This window comes from Larus michahellis, chromosome 1, assembly GCF_964199755.1.
Source record: "Larus michahellis chromosome 1, bLarMic1.1, whole genome shotgun sequence".
Classification (NCBI taxonomy): domain Eukaryota; kingdom Metazoa; phylum Chordata; class Aves; order Charadriiformes; family Laridae; genus Larus; species Larus michahellis.
The window spans coordinates 62,938,863-62,950,323 of NC_133896.1; the positions used below are offsets into that span (position 1 = coordinate 62,938,863).

General features: G+C 45.3%; 1 long non-coding RNA gene across 2 annotated transcripts; it reads right to left on the minus strand.

The window, feature by feature from the left end:
* Positions 1 to 387: 387 nt before the first annotated feature.
* Positions 388 to 10,955, minus strand: LOC141737774 (uncharacterized). 2 transcript variants are annotated; one of them, XR_012585242.1, is made up of 5 exons: positions 10,861 to 10,955; positions 4,071 to 4,210; positions 3,663 to 3,887; positions 3,160 to 3,263; positions 388 to 1,846 (listed from the first exon to the last, which is right to left on the minus strand). It is a non-coding gene; the product is annotated as an uncharacterized LOC141737774 (long non-coding RNA). The 2 variants fall into 2 exon arrangements; XR_012585241.1 differs by lacking the exon at positions 3,160 to 3,263.
* Positions 10,956 to 11,461: the final 506 nt, after the last annotated feature.

The following is an 11,461-nucleotide window of genomic DNA, read 5'->3' on the forward strand; positions in this document are numbered from 1 at the left end:
AACCAACCCCCCAAAAACCCAAACTCCCTAACTCAAATTGTGGCACACAAGAATAATTTGTTCAAATTATTGTCAATCTGCAATACAAGATTAATTAAATTTCAACAGCCATTAAGACAAATTGTTTAGATCCAGAACTAAACAATATTCAGACATCAGAACTCTTAAAATTTAATTTTGAGAGGTTTGCAGGCTAATTTTTGCTAGACCAGGAAAAGTGCTCTCTTGCAGTGGAAAGAATACTCCTGTTATTCTATTTTCTTGTGGAGAGAAAAGGCACCACTGTGTATCATTAAGAAAACAGTTCTCTATTAGCATTGACAACAATAATACTAAGGAGGAATTCGGGAGTTTTGTTTACGCACATTAAATTTCCAACAAGTAGTTCTTTAGGAGCTGGAGTGGTTTTGTGCAGCGAGGAACCTTCCCGAGCCTAACAGTTGCCATCAAGGAAAAAAATTCTGTTTCCATGGAAACATCCGAGGTGGACCAAGCATGGATTAATCAAAATACAATGAAGCCTTTTTGCAAGGTACCAGAAAAAAAATCCAGTTTAAAGTGAGCATTGCTGCTCTTTCCTTCCATTCACACTGGAAAGCATGGGAAATTCTCCCCAAATGTCTATGTGACATACAGTTTAATTAGCACAGTAAAAAGTTAGGTTTTCTTACATTTATAATTAGTGTGTCGTTGTGAACTGGGAACCAAGGATATATTAACATGAAAAAAGAGAGGGAGTGGAATAAATAATTTAAAATTACATTTACATTCCTCTTTTATATTCCTCTTTTATTTGCTACTGATTTTATCAGGTGGCTCTTTTTATATTTAAAAAATTTTAATAGCTTTTTCTGTATTCTTAGTGCTGCAGGCTCATTTCTTAGTGCTGAAGGCTCGTTCTGGTATTCAAAATCCAAGCTACGGGTTAGGGATTTTTTGTTGTTGTTATGATTATACACTATATGATATCATTCTTAGCTACCACCAGAGGAGAAGTTTCTGCTACCAGAATTTAGCTGTGAGTTCTGCCGTTGCCCAGGGTTGAACAAAAGAGACCACGTAAGAGCCAGCCTCCCTTCGCCAATGTTCTCAACAAAGAAAAACGACAACGCCGCTCCATTTTCATAAGAGCGCTTCCACTGAAGCGGTTCTTTTGTCAGTTTTTTGCGTTAGCAAAATAGACACCTTTTTTTTTGGTGATAGCTGAAGTTATTTTCTAATTATTCTATTATTGGAAGACGGTCAAAAATACTCCGAAGTTGTAAAAGCAGCACACAGTAATTACAATAGAAACCAACAAATGTCAAATGACTGTAAACCCTCCGTTTGTACAGAACATGATACTAATGTCAGAGACACAAAATGCACTTCCACTTCTAATCCTACCTCGGACCGAGGCTCCGCTCTGAAAAATTGCCAGCAATAGCATTGGCAGGGTTCCACTTTTGTGTTTTTCAAAGGTTTGGTAGCAAATACACTCACAGATTTTGTTCCTCTTTATTTTATTACTTTCCAGCGGGGATCTGAGAATCAAGCTGGGTTTTCCATCTCCAGCATCACCATTAGTAATACAGGTTATGTCGGCCAAATTATGATCACAATAATCTGTGTGTAGCCCCTCCGTTATTAAGAGATTTGCTCAGACATTACTTGATGAAGAAGCCCCCGATTGGCAAGCGGCACACGTGGGTACCCTGGTGCATGAGGAGCATGAACGCTACAGTCTCCCACAAGTTTAAATGAAGTAGAAAGCAGCAAACGCTTCACTTCTGTCACTCAGGCAGGCAGATATGTCTCTGAATGCACAGCAGCTTGCTTCAGGCAACCACCACTGCAGCAGCACATCCTAAGAAACAGATTACAGTCAGTCAGTTATTACTTATACTCGAGAAATGTTCATAACATGCTAGATATCGTCTGGGCAGATAAGCTGGCATAGCTGCTTTCGGGGCAGTGTAGGGGCACACACACCCCACTATGTGTGCAGCAGTGGCATGCCCATGAGATGCATGGGGCACCACAGGGGACCAGGAACAGGAGGAGTTGCCCAACACAAGTTCAGGTAAGTCTTTGCAAGGGCACGGGCATGCCGAGCGGTGCAGATGTCCACACCAAGGTGCCAGCCATGGCAGCTAGGGACATATGGAAACACAGCTTCCAGTCCAGTGAGAACATGGCCACACATCTAGGGCACAGGGAGGAATTAACTCTTAAAGGACTGCAGGAGAAGCAGGTGCACTCCCATTGCTGGAGGCTGCCTTCCTAGCCCAGCTGCCAAACTGGTCTGGAGGGGCAAGAGCACCCCCAGCATGGCAGGACCAGCACAACTGGCTGGAGGGATGGTCAAGCAACATGGCAAACACAAACGGTGTGGCCAAGCAGCAGGGGCTTCACGTGGAGCTGTGCGTGCTGCGAGACACAGGGGCTGGGAAGAACAAGGAGAGGTTTTGGGAGGCCAGGTGGAAGCAGGTTTGAGAGGTGTCTCTGTGCCCCATTAGGCACTGCCTCCAAGAGCTTGCAGACCCTTAGCTCTGCCTGCTCCATGCCACATGCCTACACCAGCCCACCTCCCGCAAGGGCTGCTCCCTTCTCCCACCAGCCCTTTCCCCTCTCTGCAGGGACACACTGAGCCTTTGGGGCTACGACTGCACCAGTGAAGTGGAGGAGCTGAGCCTGGGGTGATCCACAGGGAAGGGGAGAGGTGGCTCTGGAGATGACCCCAAGGAGCCTGTCATGCAGCTTCTGCTGTACCCACCGGGCTAGGTGTTCATATGAAGGAGGCGATCTCCTGCCCACCCACCCCCTGCCCCAGCAGCCTGCAAAGAGGAGGAAAGGTTTTATTTATTATTTCTTTGGCTTCTGTCTGAACCAGATTGAGGCAATTTCTTTCCCCCAACATACATTCTTCCCCCCGCAGCTAGGAGAAAGCGCTTTGAGTCCAGTAGCTCTTCACAGAGGTGCTTTCTTTTTTTGGTCTTTTTCAATATAAACATGGCTAAAACGACAAAAATCACTAAGAAGGTGCAAGGAAAGCCCACAGGTACGTGCCCCCCTTCCCCACCAGCTCTGCTGGTGCAGGCTGCCAGGACCCCACCTCGCACAGTGCAAACCCACGTCAGTGTTAGCAAAAATGAGCCAAAGCCACGGTTTTAGGCTCACCAAACCAGCGTTTCCTAGTGCAACTTCTTTTCACCAGGAAGTATTGATTTGCCCTGGTGGAAATGTCCGTCAGAACAAACACCTCTATGGCAGAGCATCTTTCCCTGCGAAATTAAGTGAAAAGAGGCCGAAGAAGCAACTTTCTCCTTGCTACCCACAACATCACCTCGCAAGCCAATACAAGACTTTTTTCTTAAGGCAGCCACAGCTTCTCTCCATATTTAACGCTGTAAACGCTGGCTTCTTTATAACACTGCATTGTGTATACCCGCAGCACAGGGATGGGGACAGCCGCCTACCTCCCTCGGGTGACAAGGGACATCTAGCGGCATCGCGGCTCCCGGCACCGCCGCCGCGCACAGGCTGCAGGGGCGGCCAGCCCCGGTGCCACAGCAGACACGGCCACCTCACCTGTCCCCACGGCATCCCACCCCGCCCCAGCGAAACCCCACGGCTGACACGGGGAGTAACAGCTCGCTGCCGTCCCCAGCCTCGCATCTCACCTCCCGGTGCAGAACCACCATCCTTTGCCTCCCTCCTCTCTCGGTCGAGTCTGCTCAGCTCTTTCCATCCTGCTCCACCGTTTTCTTAATAATATATTTTATATATAATAATGTATTCACAGTAAGAAGCTGATTATCTCAGTGGCAAGGGCTCGTAGTGTACAAGCAAACATGTAGCCTGCTCCCTTTATTCAGAGAAATATACGGCTTAGGAGGAACTCACATCTGCGTGAAAGTAAAATAAATCAGAACACAACTAGGGCAGGACTCTTGAAATTTGCAACCACATGTCCCAGAAAGGTTTTCATTTCGTTCAATTAAAAAAGAAACATTTTAAAAAATTACAAGACATGCAGCTCAATTATTTACATCAGTAATAGAGTCAAGACTCTGTCATCAGAAACAGACCTGCACACACTGAAGAAATCCATTTGACAGAATTTCAGTTTCCTTAACAAGCAACACCTCGTTGCATGGCTTTTCTCACATTGGTGTGTCCTCCTGGTGAGGGAGTCAGGTCCAGGCCCCTGGCAGGGAGAAACCAAGCCCTGGAGACTCGGAGAAGAAAGGAAGGGTGGCTCAGGTCAAGGAGGGGAAACGCAAGGGCATCTGAGTCCAAATCATACCTGTCAGGTAGTTGTTTCATTAAGAAGGAAAATGCTACAGGTGGTAAAACACAAAGCCCAGGGAGTGGTCTTTTAACAACTCACTGATCAGAGCCTGTTGCAGAGCTTCACAGGGTTTCTGCAAGTCTCCAGCTGGAAGGTGAGCAGCAGTACTGAGTCCTGCCAGTAAGCTAGTAGGAAAGAACCAGTCCTAACCTTTCTTTCCTTTGGACCATGTGCATTATTTTTATCTTCGCTAACCTTAGAAAGTTTGCCACAGGGGTCCTTCAAGTGGAGCAGCCTCCCCAAAAGGGACGTCCCATTCTTGTACATCTCCCTGTGCTTTGTTTGGTGGCTCTCCAGCCACTCCTGGCTCCCCACCCTCAGGCTTCCAGACATGCCTTTAGTGACTCAAATAAGTTCCTGCTGTTGACCAAATCTGTGATTTTCTCTTTATTTTTAATGAACATATTTTAACTATTATAGGTTCAGCCATAATTGATACAAATTAAATGTTAAAATGGCAGACCCTGAAAGACTCATAACGAGCACTGTGACAAAACTCTTATAAAAAACCCAAACCCTTTGAAAAATTAGGTTATAACACTAAATAAAAAATTCTCTGTACTCACGAATTTAAAGTAAAACATGGCAATTAGGCGATTTAAGCAATGAACATGCAAAGAAGGAATCCAGCTGAATGCCAGGTAACAGCCAAACTGTAAACACAAGTATTACAGTAACATTTCTTATTATAGAACTTCATTCTTGTTAAACTTATAATGTCGTTAGATTAAAACTATCTTCATATATGTACGTGCTCTTATTGTCAGCAAGTGGAAAAACAGAATGGGTCCTGTGTTGGAGGAGGTGGGGGAGAGAAGGCTGGATTATCCATCTCCCAAACACTGAGGTGACATTACACGCTGTGGCTTAGGTCCACCTAACAGCTTGCTGTCACTGAAAAGGGATGGCTGTACTTCGCTTTTCCCTGCACGCTTCCTGGTGTCAGGACTGGCACTCACTTCTCTTGATAGAAAGCCAACTTAACCAGCAAAACTAATGTCCCCATTCTGCCACTCCCGCAAAAGCTGGTTAAAAATGGGTTGTGAGAAAAGTAGACTGATTGGCATTTGCAGGTGTTCGCAGCACGCATCTGCTATAAGCTAGTTACCATTTTGATCTGCTTCAAGCGCTTCTTTCTCCGCCTACAGCTATTACAGCAATTACAACAATTTTCTGGAAGATTCAAAAGCATTTGCTAAGAAACAAGAATCCCAAACTCCTTAAACTTTTTGAGCTCAGGGCAGTAGCCGTTTTGTGCTTAGTTAGGGAGGTCTGGGGCCACATACGGCTCGTTCCTACTGGGTACAGCTTTTACCCCATGTAAGTGCTTGTATGCAGGAGCCAAATTAGGAGTTAGAATAGCCTCTGCTCGCCTCACTCTTCTTTCACTGAGTTTATCTAGGAGGGACATGGCTAGTATACAGGTAAATAAGTGAAAACTATAGCAGCAGCAGAGCGTTGGGATATTGTCATGTTTGCACCATGCCCAAACACAGGGAAGAGTCCCAAAATATGCGTAAGGACCTCAGAAAGTATTGAGTTTTGTTTAGAAAAAATTAAATTTCCTAAATTAAAAACCCCTTTTCTGGTTATTTGCCTTCTGCTTTCTCAGATGTCAGGCAATACCTGAATTTCACTTTCAAACCATTCCCAGCACCCTCAAGAATCAGGATATCGCAGACTTGAAAAATTGACTGAGATTGTTCTGTAATTGCTCAAATTTCCGACTCCTGACAGTTAGCAAAGCACTCAACTGCCTCAGGACTCACGATGTAAGCAGTGCCACACTTGCACACAATTTCTCCTCTGCTGTGCAGAGTGTGGTGGCCCTCCTGTCCCCAGTGGTGCCCAGGGCCACCTTGGTCTCCCAGATGGGGCTACGGTGCTAAGCCAGCGACAGGCTGCCTGGGAGCTACTTTTGTCATAGGATTTACAAGCTTCACCTGAATAAACCCTCCCAAAAACCTGAGGTTTCAGTTTCACAGGAGGAGTTTTGATGTTTCTGCCTTTCAAGGTAGCATCAAAATGCCTTTTTTTATTATTATTATTTTTCTGCCTAGTTTAGGTTTCCTTATGAAGGCATTGGAGGCGGGGGGAAATCACAGGAGTGAAAGAGTAACAGAGGGCTGGAAGCGGTGCTAAACCTGCTGGGTGGCCAAAGTTCTCCAACCTCAACTTAGAGCCCTCGCGTGGCTGCAGTCCACCTGTGCCTCAGCCTGGGCTTGTCACATATGTTTAAGAATAGCTGATTTATTTGTTTTCCTCTTGCGTTCTGTTCCAAAAAAAATTATGAAGAACATTTGTGGCTGGGAGGAAGTAAAAAATGGCCCTTTGGGAGGTGCAAGAAACCCACAGAAACCCTGACTCATCAAACTCACTTCCAGTTTGTTTGGCTGCCTGTCTCCTCACGTCCCTCCCTTTTCCTCTGCAAGCTTCCCCTGATCATCTCTCCCAGGTTTCTTGGTTTACTCATTCGCCTTCTTTCCCCCTTCTCCGCAAGGCTCTCAATCTTTTTTTCTTTTCTTTTTTTTCTTTTAAATATTTTTATTTTTTATTTTTTCTTCCTTCCCCAGTTTCCTACTCCCCATACATGTATCCATGTCCCCCCTCCTGCCACCTCCCACAAACACTGTAACCCCTTCGGAAAAGGCCACAGGCCAAAAAGGGAAGGAGAAAGGGCAAAGCCAAAGCCTTATGGAGCAAAACAAAAATGACATCATCCTCTCATGAGAAACTTTTGAGGAAACAAATCTGTCTTTTCCATTTGTTATTTATCCTGGAAAAAAAAATAAAATCAATTTTTGCTATTAAAGCATTTCACTGAAATTCTAATAAAATGAATCTTACATGTGCACCTGTACATTCTCTTCTTTTTCTTACCCTCCCCGTTTTCCTTCTCTTTTTTCTGACCAAAACCAGTGTGGTGCCCTGCGCAGAAATACGTAACCCATAATCTCATTTTCCCTGCAGCTCATCATGGCCATAACACATATGAGCAACTCAAATACATAGTTGGCAAATTGCTGCCACAAGTGAATGATAAAAAAAACATCCCAGGGAACACATGACACCTTTCGTGGCCCTTCCACTGCTCAGAGCAGACAGAATCACAGAATTGTAGGGTCGGAAGGGACCTCTGGAGATCATCTAGTCCAACCCCCCTGCCAGAGCAGGGTCACCTACAGCAGGTTGCACAGGAACGCGTCCAGGCGGGTTTTGAATGTCTCCAGAGATGAAGACTCCACCACCTCTCTGGGCAGCCTTTTCCAGTGCTCTGCCACCCTCAGGGTAAAGTTGTTCCTCCTCATGTTTAGGTGGAACTTCCTATGCTCAAGTTTGTGCCCGTTACCTCTTGTCCTGTCCCTGGGCACCACTGAAAAGAGCCTGGCCCTATCCTCCTGACACCCACCCTTTAAGTATTTATAAGTGTTGATAAGGTCCCCCCTCAGGCATCTTTTTTCCAGACTAAAAAGACCCAAATCCCTCAGCCTTTCTTCATAAGTTGAGAGGTGTTTCAGTCCCCTAATCATCACCTTCTCCTGCCTTTGAGCAGCCAGCCCTGGGAGATGGGGAGAGACGCAGAACTTTAAAATGAGGTTAACAATTAGTTTTGAAATGAATGTGAGAAATGTCGCAAAGAAAGTTAACCGGTGTGGGCTTACCTGCACACAACGGAATATTATTTTGGTATGGAAACAAGAAATACCAAACCGAGATATTACTCTTTTAAGTACCCAAATCATCAAGCAAGGGGATGCTGTGTTTTAGGTACCGCTGCCCTCAGAATTAACCCCCAGGAGCAAGCCCCCACGCACAGCCCGTACCCCTGGCAGGCCGGGCTCAGCAGCCAGCAGTTGGCACTGTTGCTCCACGGGAGAAGCCACGGGCAGCAGCAGCCAGGGATGCAGCAGCCAAAGCTCAAGCCCACAGACAGGTCTCCTGAGCATCCCTTGCAAACACAGTCATGATGATACACACTACCTGCACATCAGCACGCCCATGCCAAATACACGCTCCATGCAGACGTGTCACGAGAAAGAAGAAAATATTTCCATCATGAATACACATACCAACCCTCGCTTAGACCCAACAAGCACAAATCTCTGGTGAGACGGGTGGAAAATAGAGTGGTGTGCTGCAAAGGAGTTGGGGAACTGATTTACAGTGTGTCACAAAGTAGCACATGGCAAAATCCTTCACTAAAGCAACAAGTTACTTCAAAACTCACTCCAAGAGCATCTAGAAAATTAAAGCTTCCTTCCAAATGAGAGGGACCCTCCTCTCCTTCAGGGGTTTGCTGCTTGCAGCGTAAGCCCAAAGTAGTGATAGTTGGTATGGATGAGCGAGGCAAGGCCAGAAGAGGAGATATCACCATAGAAAGGTGGCCTTGCAGAACTTGCTGATAGAAAGAAAAAGGTATTTGCTTTCTTTTCCCATCACAGAGCCCTTCAGTACCTCACAAGCCTGGGAAAAGCCACAGCACAGAGAAAGGTAAAGTGAAACCCTGAGACTTTACGACTACTCACTGGGGAAAAAAAAAATAAAATACTACCCCCACCCACAGATCTGCTCTTTGTGGATTTTAGTACATGTCTTGATGAAAATATAAGTAAGGAAGAATGGGTAAGAATGAAATACGAACAAGCTAAATTTTCAAAAATCAAAAGATAAGCAATCAGAAATTCTGGGAGGTGAGAAGGAAGGAATTTCTACACAAAACCCCATTTCATTGTGAATCCACGGAAAAGAAAACCACTTCAGCACATCACATGGGGTATTTTATCCGTCTCCAAACACAGGACCATGAAAGCTTGTCTGAAGGAAGGGTACGTGTCTGAGCTCTGCCTGTGCTTCCCACGCGGCACCAGAGTTATTTCATCACTGAGGGCTGTTCTGTAACCAAGGTAATGACTGGCCATGAGCATATGCAAGCCAGAAAGGGAGAGAAAAGTCCGGGCTAAATAAATTAGATGGTTAAAAGTGAAAGATTCTTACTCAAAGTCTTTCTGCTTGGTCACTGGTGTGAGAAGGGAAAAAGGCCAAGTGTTACGAGAAAGTGAAAAAGAAAGGGAGAAAGAATTATTGAGAAATAGCAAAAAGACATTCAAAGAAATGAATTCTGGGGTTCAGAAAACTGGCCAAGCATCTAGAGCAGAAGTTTCCCTGTTCATTAAAAAAACCCCAAGAACAAGATACAGCTTTGTCTAATAATGTGCCACAAGAAAAATATGGCAACAGCAGCAGCAAAATCCTTCCCTGCTGTGACAGCAGCAGCAGCAATTCCAGAACACATCAGGAGGGCACATATACATTGCATTTGGTTTAATAGCCTGAAAAATAAGTAATTAGTTCCTTTACATTGAGGAAACGATGCATTTCTTAGACGCTGGAGAAAGAGGAGGCAGTTTAGCAGTACATTACCACATCTGCCTGTTGCAATGATCCTCATCAGGGAGGACCATCCCTTTAGGAGATGCACCTGAGTTTCTCTACTGGTTATTGGCACAGCCACAAAGACCATTTTGCCAGGGAGTTGTCTTTCTGCAAGTACATTCCCTCAGAGCAAACCTACCACCAACTGCATAATATTTACCAAGGAAAATCTTTGTAAATCCTAAAAGGAAATAGGATGATATTAGTGATTCTCTTTTAATCTCCCTTTGGTATTTATTCACTGTACTGTCTTGCATTGCTACCTGTAGTTACTTAAATTCTCTTAGGTCCTAGCAGTGTATAAGCATGTGGATAAGGGGGACATAGCGTTTTACCTCATGCTAAGGCCCCAACCATCGTCCAAGGGGAGGTGATATACGACTGAGAAAAACAATGCACAGTATTGAGAAACCAGCAACCAATTTCTGCACGTCAGTCTCATACAGCGGGGTCTCACTGCACCGTTTAAGTCATTAATGTCTTACATATTTTGTGTATTTACATACAAAATTCAAAATTACAAAGTTTAAATTACTTTCAGTTATGGTCTAGGGTCTCTCATGTACAAAGGCCATATAAAACCCATCAAGCCAAGTCAGGAAGACAGCATCAGTTTTGCACCAGTTATACCCATTTTGTATTCCGAAGTCCCGCGACTGTCACAGGGATTCCCGCACAGAGAGTAAGAGCTGAACTTCCAGTAGTTAAAGTTGGGAGTTCCTTTCACATGGGAAACATGACATGAAACACCTTTAACCTCACTGCTGCCTCCGCCCTTCATGAAATCGTTTTCGAGGAAGCTGCAGCAACAGTGGAAAAACTAGATGCCTTTAGTTACACGGAAATCTGGGTCTTCAAACGCCACCACTAGACGTCCCCTTAGCTCCAGCCAGCCAAGCAGAGGTGCTTCTGTAGCCCTGACGGCTTCTTCCAGCCACCCTATGCAACACCAGCACGGGAGTACGAGCACAAGCAGCAGGAGCAAAGACTCTCCAGGGACTTTACCTACAGCCTTGTGGTTTCCAGACCGTGTTAGCTGCACGCACGATTTATGTGCTACAGTCACACCCCGTGCTTGCCGAGCTGAGACATACCTTAAGCGTTAGCAGTTGGCTGAGAAGAATGAGTCCATTCAGGCCTGGTCACCGCCTGCCTTCACCTTCTCAGCTGCTCAGGGAAAGCCACCGAGGTGAATCTGCACCAATCCTGACCCCAGCAGGTCTGGAAATTTCCTCTGCTAACCTAATTAAGGAGCTGAGGTTCAGCTGCCGTAAGGCAAAGCAGCTGTCAAGGGAGTGAAACCAGTCTCTGCGCTCTGTGAATGACCCTTACCTTTCAGGAGAGAAAATCTTACGTTCCCCACATCCTGCCTGCGACATGAGGTTAGATAAAATATGTTTAGGAGGCATGACCTGGCCTGTGGCCCGGCTGTCTGACCACAGTAACCACACTCTTTCCTTATACACAGGACACTGTTCCTTCTGGGTATCCATGGTTTGCCAACTCAGCTTTATTCAGCTCGCTAGAATTATATTTATTTTTTTAAAATGAATTTTCCAAAATCAAAGCAATGGCTGTGGAATGCTGTCTGAAAGCACTGCTTTTCCCGCAGCTCTGGTGAAACATGGAAAAATCTGCTGTTGTGTGTCCACTTGAAGTGGGTTGTTTAGGTATTTGAAAAGGTGTTAACCTGGT